Source organism: Dromiciops gliroides, chromosome 3, assembly GCF_019393635.1.
Source record: "Dromiciops gliroides isolate mDroGli1 chromosome 3, mDroGli1.pri, whole genome shotgun sequence".
Taxonomy (NCBI): Eukaryota; Metazoa; Chordata; class Mammalia; order Microbiotheria; family Microbiotheriidae; genus Dromiciops; species Dromiciops gliroides.
In genome coordinates, this window is record NC_057863.1 from 324217214 (window position 1) to 324235951 (window position 18738).

General features: G+C 38.0%; 1 protein-coding gene across 1 annotated transcript in view; it reads right to left on the minus strand.

Annotated features, from left to right (window-relative positions):
- Window positions 1-18738, minus strand: part of ZBTB20 (zinc finger and BTB domain containing 20) — a 928525-nt gene that overhangs the window by 667069 nt on the left and 242718 nt on the right. Inside the window, exon 5 of the mRNA XM_043993192.1 lies at window positions 2853-2904. The gene's annotated coding sequence lies outside the window, so the exon portion shown is untranslated. The remainder of the gene's footprint in view (window positions 1-2852; window positions 2905-18738) is intronic.

The following is an 18738-nucleotide window of genomic DNA, read 5'->3' on the forward strand; positions in this document are numbered from 1 at the left end:
ATAATGTTGTTCATGTCAACTGCCAAAAAAATAAAAAGGCAATCTTTGTAACATTATGAAAATACAAAGGTCTTAATAAAGAAACTATTATTCCATAGGAGAGGGGATAGTTTACATTAGCTAACATTTTTATCTTCTCCCAAAGGTATTCAGGTAGGGACAACTAGATTTTCCCTGGGTAAAAGTAAATTGGGCAATTGCCTCAGGGTCTTTAAACTAAGCTACAGGGAGGGTAGTTGGGCAATGACTCAGAGAGGTTGCTGGCTGGGTAGAAAAGGAGCTAAATCTGCCTGTAGGTGCTAATAAAGACCTAAGACTTATTTAACACAAAAAGGAGGAACTGCCTCTCTTCCCTTCCAAAGGGAAGGGAGTTTCCTGCCGTATCCATACTGTTCAGGCTTCTTTTCCTTTTCAGATTTTTCTTTGATGTCCATTTTAACCCCTTTCACTTAGATAAAAATGCAAGGAGAGAGGAGCAATAAGGTAGAATGGAAGATGAAGCCCTCAAGGTGATTTTTCCCAGGGTCAAGAAGTTTCTCTAGAGACTTATGGGGGGGGGGCGGGGGGGCAGGGTATGAAAAGGTCTTTTATAGCCAAACTGATCAAATAGGATTTTAGGTTTTTATTTTGTTCTGAAAAACTATTTCCCCCTCCTCCTCCTTCCTACACCAAGAAACTAAAGCATGTGTGGCTCAATTTCTCTATACCAGAAGGATGAAGTACTGAGTCAACACTGCCAGGACTTGAACCCATCTAAACTCTCTATTTCTCCATTGCCCATCACCATGGTATCTAGACCCTAAAACAAACACTGAATAAAAACAAACACATATGTAGAAAGAACAATTCTCTAGTTTTCTCACCTTCTTTGCTGCTTTTAGTAGTATGGTGAGAAATTATAGATGATTTTGTAGAATTTCAAGACTGTTTCTCAAAGGGGAACAAGGGAAACAGTCTAAGTGGTGGGTCTTCTACTACTTCTAATGGGAATGATTAGGTTTCCACTGCACTGTTCCTACAATGGTCTCTTCCTTGGTCAACTCTCACCTCCTCCCCAAGCTATTTAAAAATTGCTTCTAAGCTTGGTACTTGATTTTAATGTCACATCTATATTTATATTCGAGATAAGGGTTTTGACTTATAATTTCATTGATACAGGCAACTGTATCAAAAAACTTTATCTCTGCAGGTCACATCCTGACTTAGAATACCATAAATTAACATTTTCTATGTTGTATTACATTTTTTCCAAATACACTTTAATCTAGTTGGCCACAAGTTTGACATCTGAGGCTTAGAACATTGAGAGAGAGTTACTTATTCAGGATCACATCCCAATCCATGGTTCTTGCACCAAGGCAAGACTTCAACTTCCAAGGTCCAAGGCCAGCTCTCTACCCACTATGATAGTGCCTCAGTACCTCTCATGTTTATACTATATTAATATACTTCCAATATACCATTTCACACACTACCAACTTCATTTTCATCCCTTTCCCAATACCACCAGATAGTTAAAGTTTACACAACACTTTCTTCACAACAACTCAGAAAGAAGGTATTACAAGTATTATTAATCCCAATTTACTTAAAGTCACTGAAGTTTAAGAAATATCATATGTGTAGCTTGAACCCAAGATTTCAAACTCTACATTCAGTGTTTTTTCTAGTATGATATACTGCAAGGATCATCTACCTAAGGTGATTTGAGAGATGTTAAGAAGGCTCCCACTTCCCATAAGTATATATACACCTTGTCAGCCTATCCTACCATTAGAGAGGTATTCCTCTGGATTGAGGCAATTTCCCTAGCTGTCCTCTCTTCACTATTAAACATTAAACTGTTAGCAGTAAATTGACACCTTAGTTTGTTTTCCCAGTGACAGTTAACTGAGATGAACCAATGTACTGGAAAGTTTTCATAAGAAAGAGAGAGAAAAGACAGGTTTATATCATTTGGCAAAGCACTACACTTGGAGCCCTGGGCAAACTGAGTATACTATGAGGAAACCAGGCATATGGAAGATAGAGAATGGCCTCAAGATGAAAGGGGAGGTGGGAAAGTGTTAAAAAAAACTAGGACAGTTTCATTATTTCACCTTAAAGTAAGCTCTGATGACCAATTCCTTTACTTAACAAAGAAGAAGTCTGGCACCATCAGGGAAATTAAAACCCAACTAAGAGGGAAAGACTTCTAGGTAGTGACAGAAATGGCATAACTTTTGTGAATGCATGTAGGCTCTTCCCTTCTTGAACTAAAACTCCTATAGGAATTATGAATGAAGTGGTAGAGCAGGTCTTTCACTCTGCTCATTAATTTGCCTCAACACACTTGCATCATAGGCAAAAAGCCAAACCAAACAACAATAAAAAGTCCTAAAGATCAAGGGGATTCCTTTACCTGGGGTTCATAAATTTGTGTTTTTCTAAATATTTTGACGACTCTATTTTAATAACTGGTTTCCTTTATAATCTTATGCATTTTACTTTTTACATTTAAAAGCATTGCTCCTAGGAGGGATCCATAAAAAAGAGAGTTAGGATTCAAAATATGGTAGAATAGAAAAAGTGATAGACTTGAAGTCACAGGGTGAAAGTCTAAATCCTGACTCCAGTACTTACTAGCTGTGATATCTTGTGCAAATCACTCAACTTCTACCTCAGTTTTTCGTATTAAATGAGAAAATTGGACAAGATGACCTTTGAGGTCCCTCCCACTTCTAGATGTATGATTCTATGAAACACTAACTGAAAAACCATTGTCTCTTAACATCATGCAGTGGGCCAATACAAATTACTTCAATAATTACACTGTGTGAAAGAAAAAAAGTGGGCTATAGTCTGAGACTCACAGAACATGTGTTTCTCCTGCCATCAAAGCTAGAAAACAGGATGCAACAGCAGCTGTGAAAGAAAGGATAGGAGTATTTGATTTTTAAAGAGAAAACATAATGAAAGAAGTCTACTGAATTCCAATACATGTGAAATACTTTTTCACACATAATTTTTTCTTTAAAAAGTTTTTTCTCATTGTTTATCATCATTATTGCCACAATCACCATCCCTCTCAACATTAGTGAAACTGACATCCCAGTAGGACTTCTTTAATTCCCTGAAAGTCAAAGGACACTAAACAATTGGTTCAGGCTCTTCTTAAATATTTACCACATTTACTTCAGCTGGGGCACAAAAGGATGGATTTATCCTGCTAGGAGGCTGATAAATCAATCCTGTTCCTTTAGATGCATAGAGGCTAATTCATCAGGTTTAACATGAAATTAAAGTTATGACCATGTGACCACACCCACTAAAATGCCTGAACAGCAAGTGGCATTATACCTATATATACATTATAGATATACACATGTCTTATATTTACTCCAAACACTCAAAGGAGCCCAAGACCAAGGCCCTGTACCACACACAGGATATTTGTTTATCTCAGTTGCATATGATCAATGGAAAAAGACATTCAAAACAACTCTTAAACCAAATGTCATCATTCATTAGTTTATAGCAATGGGGCTCTTCCAATTTTTTTTTTCCATAAAACTATACGTGTTTAGATTGGGTTGCTTTTTTTCACTCTTATCACAGCAACTCAGGCAGCACACAGAGAGAAGGGGAGGAGGAAGCAAAAATAAACTAATTTAATGTCCTTAACAGTTTTCTTTTAAGCAAACAAAAATGCCATGATCATTTTAAGGTTAATAACAGTTGTTCTGATTAAATATCTATACAGCATTATGGTAACATTAATTCTCCTTTGGCAAAAAGCAGAAATAGTTTAGTGGAGCTGCTGTTTCCTATTTCAGCCTGGCCTTGAGAGATTCAAGCTCTATCTAGATCTCAAAGTAGGTTTGCTCAAAATGCTAATACAAATGTCCTTGATACTACTAACTCCTCCAGATAACAAGACATCTTGAAAGAATTACTGTTCTCAGTTCTCCACTACCCCATTCACTACTCTGACCTCCTGAAATGTGCCTTCTCTACTACTTTACTGAAAAATACTTCCTCAAGGTCACCAATGACCTCTTCTTTGTCCTCACACTCCTTGACTTCTCATTAGCATTTAATACTATTTAGTTCTCCTCTACTGGACACTCTCTATTGCTTTGTCATTTGGGACACTGCAGGGTTTTCATGGTCCTGCTTCTCTGATTGCTCCTTCTCAAGCTTCTCTTCCTCTTCCTCTTCCTTTCTTGATGTCAGCATTATTTAAGGTCTTTCAAGGTTCTTCACTTGACCATCCTCCCTTCCACCTACAAGCTGTCTCCCTTGAGAATTTAATGTAAGCCCATGCTTGATCATTACCTCTATGGGGATGAGTTCATCTAGAGTCCCAGCTGTGACATTTCTTTTAAGTTCCAGTTGTATATTTCTATCTCTTGATTGGACTTCTTGATCTGGATGCCCTGTCAGCACCTCAGGTTCAGCCCATCTAAAATTGAACTCATCTTTCTTTCATAATTTGCTCCTCAGTGCAGTATGGTGAAAAGAATACTAGCTCTAAAATCAGAAGTTGTTGTTCATTTGTGTCCGATTCTTCATGACCCCATTTGGGATATTCTTGGACAAGATAATGGAATGGTTTGCCATTGCCTTCTCCAGCTCATTTTACAGATGAGAAACTGAGACAAAGAGGGTTAAGTGATTTTCCCAGAGTTACACAACCACTAAGTGTTTGAGGCCAAATTTGAACTCTTGAACATGAGTCTTTCTGATTCCAGGCTCAGTGCTCTATCCACTGCACCACCTCACTAAAATTGAAGGACTAGGGTTATCACTATAGTCTTTTTTTTTTGGAGAGGCAATGAGGGTTAAGTGACTTGCCCAGGGTCACAAAGCTAAGTGACTGAGGCCATAGTTGAACTCAGGTACTCCTGAATCCAGGGCTGGTGCTTTATCCACTGCACCACCTAGCTGCCCTCCACTGTAGTCTTAAGGAAGTAACAACATCCCTGGGCCCCAGTGTCCTACTTTGTAGGATATAGACTACATGGTCTCTCTGGTCCCTTACAGCTTTCCTCTTCTGTCTTCATTATTTTCCTATCTTTGCCATCTTTAAGATAAGCATCTCCATTTTTTCTAGTCACCAATGTTTCAAAACTTTAAGTTATCTCCTTTTAATTAGTTACAAATTACTGTGTATTTTCTATAAAAGCCATTCCTTTCTAGCCTCTCTCATTGTTATTTTCTTAATCTTGGTCCTCATTATTTTCCCATAATAAGTTACTATAACAGTGTCCTAACTACAGAAGTACTTTTGTATAAGATATTCCTTCACCAAGCAATAAAAAGGCTGATAACAGGCACATCATTTGATTGGTTGGATTTAACTGAAAGTTGTTTATCACCATTTACTTAGAATATTTCACTAGTCTCTTAAAATATCTTACATCCACTGTCTCTTCTTTCTAAACAACCCTTTAAACCCTTGCCAGCAAAGCTCTGACCATGTCACTTATATAGGTCTTTTTCTTAATCATCTCCATTGGTCACTCTGCCTGGAACCCCCTGTCTTTCCAGATTTATCTCTGTTTGCTCTCCACATGCTCTATGCTTATGATAGATGGGATTATTTTTTGTCCCAGAATATATACTTTCCCATTCTTAAGACTAATCATATCAGTCACTGCCTAGCACACACTAATTGCTTAATAAGTGCTGATTGATTAGAAAGTCCTCCCCTCTTCTAAACTTTATCTGTTGTATTCCTTTCTATCCCTTAAAACCCAATGAAAATGTCCTTTCTTGAAAGAAGTCAAACTAGAGTAAAAATTCAACAGTCAGTTCTATAAGTGATCCCTCATGCCTGGAATTTGCTCCCTCATCTCTACCTCTCATAGTGCTTATATCACTTTCAAGGCCACCTCAGGGGCCACCTCCATTGTGAAGTTTTCCCTTGTTTTGCCAGTTGTAGATATACTTGTGAACCTTAAATTACTTTGTATTTACTTACTATCTACATACTTTATCTCCCCAGTAGAATGTAAACTCCATGAGGGTTGGCACAAAGTTTGATACCTTAGTGGGTGATTAATCTATCTCTACTGAATTTAAATACACAAAGGTTTACTTGTAATTTAATTCTCTCTCATGTAAACCCTAAGCAAATTAGCTAGAGAATCCAGTAAAGTACCTGAATGTTACTTGCTCAGTTACTGAGAAGTGCAAAGCAGAAGGATTTAATATTTTTTTTTATTTAAAAAAAAGAAGGAAAGGTTTTCTGATGCCTGCAACTTATCCGAGGTCAGCACCTGTGACTATTGTTTAAACCCTTTTTGATTAGGCAAGCAGGGTTCAGGCAAAAGGTTCCCAAGCAGATGGGTATCATCAGAATCCTGGCATGAAAAAAGCCAAGATTAAGAAGAATTGGGCAGGTCTATTATGGAGCAAAAAAAGATCTGGAGCAGGGCAGGTAATATCTGGTAATGGGGCCAAAGCTAGCAATCAGGATACAGTCCAAGAAGGAGCTTAATGTGGTGTCTCTGGGCTCCTGCGGGCTCTCATGTTTGGCCACTTGTGGCCAGTTCCATCTTCTTGTTTCTTCTGAAGTCATTTCAGCAAAAAAGTTTCTGCTACCATTGTCCTTGTGGTTCTCCATTGTGAGATCAGAATCCACACAACCTTAGACATTATGCTTTTACAGAATATAGGATTCTCCTTTTAATGACAACTGCATAGGATTCCGAGAGAAGAACAAAATCAAAGCTCCCACTTTTTCCCTAGGCCTTTTTAACGTGGGAGAGTCTCCAGCTTTTGCTAGCTAACTCAAGCTAGCCAGTAATATATTTTGCAATTCAGTTGTAATTTGAAAATGTTTAATTGCTGTAGAAACTAAATGTTGCTAGATTAAGCATTGCTAAATATCATGGAAAAATCATCTAGAATTAGAGATTTTTCCTCTTAAGTGGAAACTGGAAGCCAAATTTCAAGGACCACCATTTTACAAACCAAATGTCTCAGTTTAATCTTTTACAAAAATATATGCTAATTCCGTATCTCAGTACTATGCAAGGCTGGCTGCTTTTGTCTCACATAAACAACATGTGCCTAATGCCATCAGTGCCATTACCAATATTTATTCCTGATGGCCACAGCTTTTCTGGTCTTGGTGTATCCATATGCTTAATGTTACATAATCCAGTGGGAATTGCATTTCTTGAAAACAGAAAAAAATAAATACTATTAAGGAAAAAGCAGTTGAATGCATCTTTTTTTAAATGCCAAAAATGAAGACAGAAAAAGAATTCCAAAACTTATATTTGAAAATTTATGTATAAAGTCAGTTCTTATACTTTCTCAAGAAGAGTGTAGGGCCTCTGTAGGAAAGCTGTCTGACAGTGTACAAAATGCCAGCGCAGAGAGAGCAGCCAAGCCAAGAAGCATTTATAAAGACCCTGCTCTGCGTTAAATATGGAGAAACAAAGACAAAACCAAATGCCAGCTTCTGCCTTCAGAACGCTTAAATTCTTCCGGGGCTGGGGAGGGGGGGGAGTAGAGATGTTCAATACACACACATGATTCTTTAAGAAGAGAAAGCAAATTAAGGACTAAAGGATCAAGTAAGGAAGAAGGAGGGAGGAACTGGTACAGGAGTGCAGCCTTGAAGAAGCCTGGGCTCTAACATGCAGAAATGAAAAATTAGAGCATTAAAGGCATGGGGATTTTCAATTGACTTCAGAAAGCCAGGAGTTTGCTATCATGTCAGACAAAGCAGACATATATATATATATATATATATATATATATATATATATATATATATATATATATAAGTGAAGTGCCCTCTAGATTAAGCTGAAGGTCTGTCTGTGTCTCTGACTTCTCTATGCTTCTATTCCCCTCTTTTTCTGTCTGTCTGTCCCTCTCTCTGACAATCCTCAGCTGAGAATTCTTTCATGGCCATGCCATCCCTTTAAGACAAGGAATCACTTGTACTGGGAGAAAAGTTAAAGTAGATCTCAACACCAAATTCACTGTGCATTTACTAGTCAGAATAGTAAGTTCTATATACAACATATGGAGTGTTGTTTCCAAAGAATGGGTCATACCAACTGAACCTAATTTCAAATAACTGAACAGGCTAAAATGTTTCGGTTTGAGATCTGCTAATTTTATAGGTAAGTATCCCTTCTAATTTGCAACCTATTTCCTGAAGTTTTTTTCACTGTACAATCAGGCTAAATAGTGGAAGAAATCATTTTTCTAGGGGCAGCTAGGTGGCACAGTGGATAGAGCACCGGCCCTGGAGTCAGGAGTACCTGAGTTCAAATCTGGCCTCAGACACTTAACACTTACTAGCTGTGTGACCCTGGGCAAGTCACCTAACCCCAATTGCCTCCCCCCCCCAAAAAAAAAAAGAGAAATCATTTTTTCTTGTTGGAATACTGACAGTGTCATATTTGATCTGACAAATACAAACAAGTTAGATTAGATGAGCAAATAAGAGGACACAAACTTGGAATCAAGTCCATGCTCAGCGAGGTATTGTCTAAGGGAAATTCCATTTTTAATGAGACAAAATCAGGTTCAAATGAACATCAAAGGCATCCTTGATGGGGGGAAAGAAGTCACAGTTAAGATGAGGCTTGAAAGGGTACTATATGACTTGGGAAAGGAAATCAGTCCTGCAACCACTATGCCTTGGTACAGGTAGGGTTGCCCCTACTCCTATTGCAACTGGTGATCTCTCTGATTCACAGCCCAGACAACAGTTACTTCAATAGGGCAGGTACCCTCAATACTTGGTGCATGGGACAATTATCCTGATTTACTTTACCGTAAGGGATTCTACTCCTAGAATTACTTTATATCTTCTCCTGTCTCTATTTTTCTGCTGTTTCTGCAATCACCAATCTAATGCAATTTAACAAAAGTTTAACCCATGAAATAACATGCCTGGAATCAGGAAGAATAGAGTTTAAATATGGCCTCAGACATTTACTAGCTATGTGACTCTGGGGAAGTCCCTTAATATTTGTTTGCCTCAGTTTCCTGAAATGCAAAATGGGGATAATAACACTATCAACTTGTAGGGTTGCTGTGAGAACCAAATGATATAATATTTGTAAATTATCACAATCCTTCCCTTCCCTTATGCATAAACGTGCTAACCATGTTATGTACTGGGAACACAAAAAGGTAAGTATTTGTGAAATAATTAATGGAAGTATTTGTCTCTCTATTTTGTAGATGATCAAATATAAGGCCTGAAGCCCAGAGGGGCTGAAATGATTTGTTGACAATCAAACAGCTAGTAAGTGTGACATAGCTACATACTGAACTCAGGTATTTTGGCCTCAAGTCCAGTTCTTTCCTCTATCAAACTGCCTCTATATAAAGGGTATCTCAAAAGTCCTTGTGCAATTTTAAGCTTTAATAACAATTAAATAGCTTAAAAACAATAGCTTTTAACAAGGCTTAAATCTGCACAAGGACTTGGGACAATGTGTATAATGCTATTATCTCAGGCTCTGGGCATGGATCCTTAATAGCCAGCCTTTCTTAGAATTCATTCCATTGTTAAATTGCACCATGTTTTCCTTTATCAAAAAGGTATGATAAAAGGCCCCATCATCTTAAATATATTAGAATTATAGCAGACTACCGTTTTTGCTTTCGTAGAAAAGGTGTTTGTGCTAAATTGGAATGTGTACCCTAATAATGCCTGATGGCTTAAGATTGACACAGAAGACATAAGAAAAGAGATGATAACTGGGAAATTAAAAGAAGGCAAAGTGCAAATGATTATTTTAATATAACTTCAGGAAGTCCAGAAAACAGAGAAATTAACCTAAAGTAATAAGGGACTATCCAATGAGCCTATGAGCATTTGAAGAGAGCTGATGATGCAGTTCTCCACATGGAAGAGGTTGGAGAGCCTGCTTCCAGGAGAAACATGATTATGTGTAATGGAAGTACCCTGAAGAAATTTTGGCTTACTTGTAGACATTTCTCTATATGGTCTATCTGCTAACTACATGTAAATTGGATATTTAAGCTATGAAGTCAGAATGAGAAGTAGGATCATTCAAAGGGCCTTAGGCAAAGATGAAAAAAGAGGAAAATGACAAATGTTGGAGGGGCTGTGAGAAAAAAAAAAGATATACTAATGCATTGTTTGTGGAGCTGGAAACCAATTTGAAACTCTCCCCAGAAATTTAGCAAATTGTACATACCCTTTGGTCTTGCTATATCACTACCAGTCCTATGCCTCAAAGAAAGAAAAAAAGAATTGAGTATAAAACATATTCATAGTATTCTTTTTGTGGTAACAAAAAATTATAAAATTTAGGGGGTGTCATTGGGGAATCACTAAACAAATTCTGGAATAGAATGAAGATGGATACTATTGTGCCATAAGAAATGATGAAATGGACAATTTCAGAGGAAGCTGAGGATGACTTTTATGAACTGCTGTTGAGCAGAAATAGGAGAACAACACATATAGATTAAACAATTTTGAAAGACTCTAGAACTCTGATCAAAACGATGATGAGTCATGTATCCAAAAAATGATGATGAAACAGGTAACTCACCACCTAACAGAGAGGTGATGAAGTTACAATGCAAAAAAAAAAAAAAAAAAAAAAAAAGACATGTGATTTCAGACATGGCTCATGGGAATTTGTTTTTACTGGACTCTGCAGCTATATATTGAGGTATTTATTTGCGGGGTTGTTTTTTAAAATGTGCTCAGTAGGGGGGAGGTGAGAAGGTAATGGGAGGAACCAATTATTAAAAATACTGTTAATTGGAAAATAATAAACTTTTTAAAAATACAAACAAAAAAAGGCCTTAGCTTAGGCCTCTTCTTCCAATTCCCCTGTACCTCCCCAGGAAGATTTGTTCAAGCTCCTGCTGTCCTGGAAAACTCTGCCCTCTGGTCAGGATTCTACAAGAAGAGAGGATTCTTATCATGCTTGGAAGAAAAACAAGGTCATTGGTGACTTAGGGCCCCTTGGAAGCAATGTAATTTTGCTAGAAGAGGTTAACAGTGTTTTACCCCCAAAATGGGGGACATAAAAGTCAGAAGGGATGGAGCAATCAGAGGAGAGAGCTAGGGGCTCCCAAGGGAAGCAGTTTTTGTATAAACTGAGAGGGATTGTATCTAGAGAGCCAGCCAGGAAGGCTGCATATAATGGTCTGCATATGAAGTGAGGTAGGACTGGAAGAGAAAAAAGGCTTATTGGTTAGCTAAATAAATTGGGATATAGTAACCAAGTTCAATAATTTGTCTCTAGATAGATAGACAAATATAAATATAGATCTGTGCATGTCCATAGGTATACATACATATATAATGGTATATCTCTATATATGTCTGTCTATGGTTTGAACCCCAAACTCGACACGTATTAACAAATAAGCCTTATATTCTTAGCGGCTGGCTGAGTACAGAACGGTCTTTATAGCTCACTTTTCAAGAACCAGGCAAGCAAGAGCTTTGCATTTTAGGTGTGTGTGTGTACCTGCAGGCACATCTTTGAGGCTGATTTCCCTTCATTTCCCTCCAGCTGGTAGTGCATTCCCTCACAGGTCCAATCACACCTATGATTAGCATAAAAATTTAAACCACTTCCAACTCAAGTCAGTCTGTCCATCGCTAGGCAGTCAGGTAACCCCCCCTACACCTGGGAATCACCCAACAGGTACTGGGCTTAGTGAGGACACCTAATCAGCTATAGCCCAACTGCAGATGAGAATTCCTATCAGCCTCAGCCTCCCCAGAGGCAGGGATTCATTTCTGGGTGCCCATAAGCACACCCAAGTAAAAGCTTTGGTTTTAGTTTCAATTTTTAAAATAATAAACATTTTTATTTAAAGTTTTGAGTTCCAAATTTTATCCCTCCTTTCCCCCCTCCCTGAGGTGATAAGCAATTAGATATAGGTTATACATGTGCAATTATGTAAAACATTACCATATTAGTCATTTTGTATAAGAAAACTTGGATACAGGGAAAAATGAAAGAAAGTGAAAAATAGCCTGCTTCAGTCTGTGTTTAATCAATATCAGTTCCTTCTTTGGAGGTGGATAGTCTGCTTCATCATTAGTCCTTTGGGACTGTCTCGGATCATTGTATTACTGAGAATAGTTAAGTCATTCACAGTTCTTCATCAAACAATATTACTGTCACTGCGCACAATGTTCTCTTGGTTCTGGTCACGTCACTTTACATCAGTTCCTACAAGTCTTTCCAGGCCTTTCTGAAGTCATCCTACTTGTCATTTCTTATAGCACAATAATATTCCATCACCATCATATACCACAGCTTGTTTAGCCATTCCTCAATTGATAAAGAGCTTTGTTTTTAAAGATAAAGTTTATCCTTAGGTGGCATTATCATTAGTGCCCTACAGCAAATTCCAAGAGCCCTGGATTTTTGTTCCATTATTCTCTTCATCTACACAGCTATAACCTTCATCTAAGTTTTGTTCACCACATATCGAAAGTAATGTAAGCCTTAATGGCACAATCTTTTCCCCAGCTAATAAGCTAGTGTATTGGCCTGGGAGAAATATCTAAAAAGGCAGTTCGGAGAGGAGGGAGCTTTGAACCTAGAGGTCCCTCATTATTTCTGGGACCCCAATATTTCGGCAAGCCAGCCAATTAACTCTCCATATATTAAATTTGGCCCCCACAGTTTGGCAAGCCAAGCCAGGATCTGAGGAACCCACCCACCAGCCGGCCCCTAGCTTGGCCACGAACCAGCTTATCTGGTGGACTTTTTTTTAACCATCCCCAACTGCCTCATTTAACTAATCTCCCTTGCTTTAAATGCCTCTAAAAGCCTTGCTTCAAGAGAAAAACTGGTCCAGTCCAGTTTAAAAAGTGATTCGCTACATTAGTTGAGTACCCATCAAGTGGTCCTGCCAGATTTACCTTTTCTTACTGGTCAACCTTTCCTTGAAATTCTCCACTGACTCCCAATACCTTCTATATTAACATTCAAGTAGTTACTCTCTGTTCTTTCATGCCCAAAACATGAAACAGGGTCACCAGGTAATTGGAATTGCAAACTGCTGTTTTGGTAGACTCCTCAAGATCTTTAAAAGTCAACCAAGAAAGAATACAAATAGGTCTATTTTACCAAGAGGCAACATACTTATTTTCAGTAGGTTCCTGGGGTGGAAAAACATACAAACAATATTTTGTTACTGAAGTCCAGTTCCCTCAAAGCTGAGCAGAAGGATTGCTTGTAACAGAATTCTTTGAGCCAAATTTTCAAAGGGCCCCCAACAGACTTTCTCCATTTGTGGGTGTCATCCTCTAACAATCAACTGCTTTCCTGACTCTCCTTGTAAACACCCCCCCCAATCATCCTTTTACATTTTAAAATGAAATTGGAGCTGGTTGAGAGACAAAGTTAAAAATGGAAATTTTCTCTTTACTCAGAGACACAGACTTCTACATTAGATGTTCCACAGTCATATTCCATGATCAGATGTTCCTGATGGGCCTAGAGCCTGAGCCCACCTGGGATTCATCATTTTCAACATGCTCACCCATATTCTCCAGATTCCAGAACTCTAGCTCAGGAGGGCAGGCTGTTGTAGTAGTTTGTACTTAGATAAAATTGCTGTTGTTGTTCTTAAAGGAAATAAATGATTTTGGTGTATTACAACAAAAAAAGAGAACTTAACTTTTAGGAAGGGCCCAGAAATCTTATGCCCCAGGCATTAAATGGAACACAAATCATATACACTCAGAACTTGGACAAAATATGTGAAGAGTCAGGAAACTCAGTAACCTAAAAGGTTTTTTGGCCTTTAGATGAATTAGAAACAGTAGGTTTCTAACCACTTCAATGACGACTTCTCAAATCACTAAAGAGAATAGGGTAAAAAAAAAATCACAAGGGACATTTTTGAGGCGATTGGAAGCCAATTTTATCTTCTTAAAATAAACTGCTATTGTTCTACAGTAACATATAAACTTATTGTTTATAAACTAATCTTCATAGGATGTTACCCAGCTTAGTAACTGGGGCCCTGCTAGTTTGGAATAAAATGGACTCTTGACTTAGAAGCCACAGAGTTCTTCCAACTGGGATCTATATTACATAAACCTTAATGAGTTCCTTATCATATTCCTTCTCATCTTCCTCAGTAGTAATGCTGACTAGCGTTGAGAAGACAGTCACTTCTGTGTAGAAGAAAAAGCAGAAACTGAAAATCAGGATCCAGGACCCTGATCCTAGTTTGCCTATATTACTAAGCAGCTCAGTGACCTTGGGCAAATTCTTTTTTGGGGGGGGAGGGGGTGATGGGGGTTAAGTAACTTGCCCAGGGTCACACAGCTAGTAAATAAGTGTCAAGCGTCTGAGGCCCGGTCTGAACTCAGGTCCTCCTGAATCCAGGGCTGGTGCTTTATCTACTGTGCCACCTAGCTGCCTGGACCTTGGACAAATTCTTAATCCTGCCTAACCTCAGTTTTCTATCTCTAAAGTCCATTCCAATTCTAAAATTCAACAAATCTGAATCCTCAGGTCTTCAGAAAGAAGAATAATTGCTTCAATAACCCTACAGTGGTGAAACATTCCTGTTTGTTTACTTATTGTTGTTGTTTAAATATAGGAGGTACTCTCTTATTTCTTTCAATTTTTTTTTTAATGTCCTCTTTAATGTATTGGTCTATTAGCGTCTACTTTCTCTAGTCTCATAGGAACTGATGCTTGCCAACTGCAACAAGTTGTTTTGACAACTTGTCCAGCTACATAATACTCAGCTTCTCTGACTCCATAGAATTTGTTTTGTCTTTTTAGTTTCAAGCCAGTGCCTTCAAACTACTGCAAAGATTAGCCAACCAAATGATGCAATATCTTTGGGGTGGGGTGGAGAAGGAAATCTTCCTGTGGGTAAATAACAAAATCCCCAAACCACAATCCATCCAATGTTCAAGGTATTTTCCCCCTTCTCTCTTCATTTTTAATGGAGGTGAAAATCCCTCTGCTATCTTGTCTGCTCCTATCTTAATAAGGAATGACTGCCGTGACTACCCCCATCCAGCAGCCATTCACTGCCAGCACCTCTGCTCTCCTCATGTGCTTCAAGAAGAACTGATTAGCACTTTGCATAATTAACCTGATTAGCACTGTGCATAATCAAACTGATTAGCACTTTGCATAATTAAAAAGAAATAATAATAATAACAATAATAAGCACTAAATAATATCAAAAGCTGCTAGTCCCACAGCCCTTTGGTTACCTCCAAGATTAGTTCAGTCTAGCATATTCTATACAATCACAACATACTACTTTCATTTTTTTCTGAAAACAGCAATAAAATAAATAAAAACACATTCAGTTGGCAGATTCATTATCGTGTTACTATCCATATCTATTTCATGCCCATGCAAATCTCTTCCACTCCCAGCCATACACACATATTACACTTGATATTTATTATTATTGTTGTTATTATTATTATTATTATTTTGGTCTAAACCTGGATGCCTAACTCTTCTATTACTTTTGTTTTAAAGAATTGCCTGAGGGGGACCAAGATTTAAGTGACTTGTCCAGCCTGGTGTCATGTAACCGGTATGTATCAGAGGGAGGACTTGAATCCAGGTCACCAAGACTGGTTCTCTTCACTACATCACACTGCCCATCCATTATGTTAGTTAAGCTAGAAGAAGCAGGATCATGGACGAAGTCCTACAGGAAGGATTTGAAATAGCTTTAATAGCCACGAATAAACCAGCTTCCTCTCTCAAAATTGATTTACAACTGTGTTGATTCTGGGAAGCAACATGGTGTACTAACAAGAACCCAGGAGAAGCAAAAAAATAAAATAAAAATTTCTAAACCAAAATAAAATAAAATACCCTTGAATTCTGGCCCTTCCTGGCTCTGCAACTTTCTCAGTACATGACCTTGAGCAAATTACTTAACCTTTCTCCATCTCATCCTCCCATCTGCAAAACAGATGTAATAACTGACCAGCTAGCTCCAAGGTCTTGTGAGGATCATATGAGATAATGGGTGTGAAAATACTTTGAGAACTATAAAGGACACAGAAATGTAAAATATTATTATGGACCTCTCCCAAATTTTGTTTTTCATCCTACACAAACATGTGTTGAAGGGCTCTCATTAAAAGTTTAACTCTATCTTGTAATTTAACTTTGTTGCTGTTATTTAACTTTTCGAAGGATAGCATTCATCTCTAGTTCTGGTGGATAAAATCCAGGTAATGTCTCTAGATTCTGAGGGTGTCTAAGAAAACCTAAAGGATTCCTATTGATTTTAAACTCTGACACAAGGAATCAAAGGAAAATCCAAGTCAAAAATCAAGTTCTGTTCATTCAACAAGCATTTATTCAGTAAGTACTGGATGCCAAGCCAGTTGGTTACTTAGTGAGTGCTATGGAGTACAAAGATGTCATGCCCAACCACAACTCCCTTAAGGTTAATGACTGAATATGTACAATGTAAAATGGAGTAAGAATCAGACATACAGTGGGAGAGGGGTAGGTTAAATCAGCAAAGGTGAGATGAAGGAAATTGAAATGCTTTCATGCCAGAGATCCTTGGAGGCCCTTCTATCACCCTAAAGAAAAGGAACCCAAATAAACACTCAATGTTCCAGAGCCAATCATCCATTTTACAATTCATTTAATTCAAGAAGAAAAAATGCTGTTGTGAAGATTATTCAAGTCCAAATGTTCCTGGTGAAGGTGCTTCCAGTAATTCTGGGAAAGAAGCCAATCCCTTAGTTTTATATGTAAATATTTTAAAAACACACATATATATATAAGCACAAAGGAAAGGTCAGGAAGACGTAAGTCTTTTAAAAGTATATTTTAATAATTTTTCTTCATGACTGTCCACAAAAAGTTTGAGGGTGGGTTTTTTTTTGGTAGCCTTACAATTTCTTTTACAAAATACACCTGCTTTTTTTGCTAAACTAAATATTTCTTCCATCTAATGACTCTCTTTATTAGACAGCATCTAATTTGCATACATTTACATACAATTTAACTGCTAGCTTGTGAGAACAAAGAAATGGCTCTGTATTGTATTGAAGGACAATACTCAGAAAAGGAACTATAAAAACCAACCAGCTAGGTGGCTGTGTAGGCTCTTTGTTTCAAATATACCAGGGTTTTTTAACACACCACTTAAAAGAGAGGAGAGATGATTTCATCAAACAATGAAAAAAGGATACAGCATTGCTCTATTTAACAGACCCATTCCCCCAGCCTGGTTATGGCAATTTGGGGGTCCAAGCTCCCTGAGCCTTATACCATCTTCTTTATTAGATCTGATGAATTTAATTCCTTCACATATTTTTGCTCCATGTTTTATGCCTGAAACAACCTGGGGTTCCACTGTGCTAAAGCTCTGTTCCAATGCTAATTTTGTTCTGCCACCCGCCTCGTTCCCTAACAGGCAGGATGGAATATGGCATACTGCTCTCGAGTGAACAACAAATACCCTTACCCTTACTTAGCACACTAATGGATTTCACTGAAACCATCATGACTTTATAATATGAACTAGCTATACAGAAAGAAATACTGCCCTATGTCTGATGAGGTATTGGTGTGAAAAGGAATCCTGAGAAAGGAAAGAAGTATATGTGGTCAGAGAAAAGGTAAAAGAGATGCTGAGCCTTTTAACCCCACCCCAAACCCCATTTTGAAGACAAATAAGAAAAAGTGTGTTGGGAAACTTGGAGTCAAAGGACCTAGGTTCAAATATTGTCTCTTCCACTTAACTTCTGTGGGGCTTAGTTTCTTCATCTACAAAATGGGGGTGGGGTAGGAGAGAACCGGACTATAAAACTAAGGTACCTTTTAGTTTTATATTCTGGGGATACAAAGCATGTCAGTTGGGGGCTCTCATGAGAGCCAAGAGCTCTCAATCAAATAAGATCTATTCTGCTTAATCCCAGAAAGAACTCAGACCATTGGGTAGAAATTATAGGTATGAAACTTTCAGCTCAACCTAAGGAAGACTGTCCTAACATCGTACCTGTCCAATAATACAAAAGGTTATCTTTTAGGCAGAAGCTCAGTGACCAGTTTTCAAGGAAAAGAGTCACATTTCAGTTTAGGGCTGGACTATATCATCTATAGGATCCCTTCAAACCTTGAGTTTCTGAACCCCAGGTTCTAGTTCCACAGAAGATTTAATAATGCTTAGCAATAGTGGGCAATTGTATGGCTTTCACTGTGTGCGTCCTGCATCTGTAATATGAAGTAAAGTGCTGCTTTTATTCTATGGACATTAGCAAATCACCCAGATGAATCTGTGGAATGTTTCTGATTATTATATGGTCTAAAACTACTAAATAGTATTGATCTATGTTTGCTATCCACAAAAGGGGGTGAAATCTTCAGAGAGATTACAGTTTGGGGAGATTACATTTTTTACACACATACATCCCATATATGAACAGTGTCACAGGGCCCAATGGAAGCAGTCAAAGAGCTCTTGGTAGTTGGTGGGCTGAACACAGGTGTGTGAGCCACATATATTCTCAAGTGTATTCAAAGTCTCAGCTGTCAAATTTACCAAATGGAAACTTATTTAATCCCTTGCCAATCTTACTGTCCTTATTTGGACCCATACATGCATTTGATTGTGAAACATTAGAATTTCAATGACAAAAAAGTATGAACTTGGTGATAAGTGGAAATATTCAAAGCCTCTATGTGCCCTCAGCTTCCCCAAGCACATATGATTTGGAACTGTCATCAGATAAACAATACTCTCTCT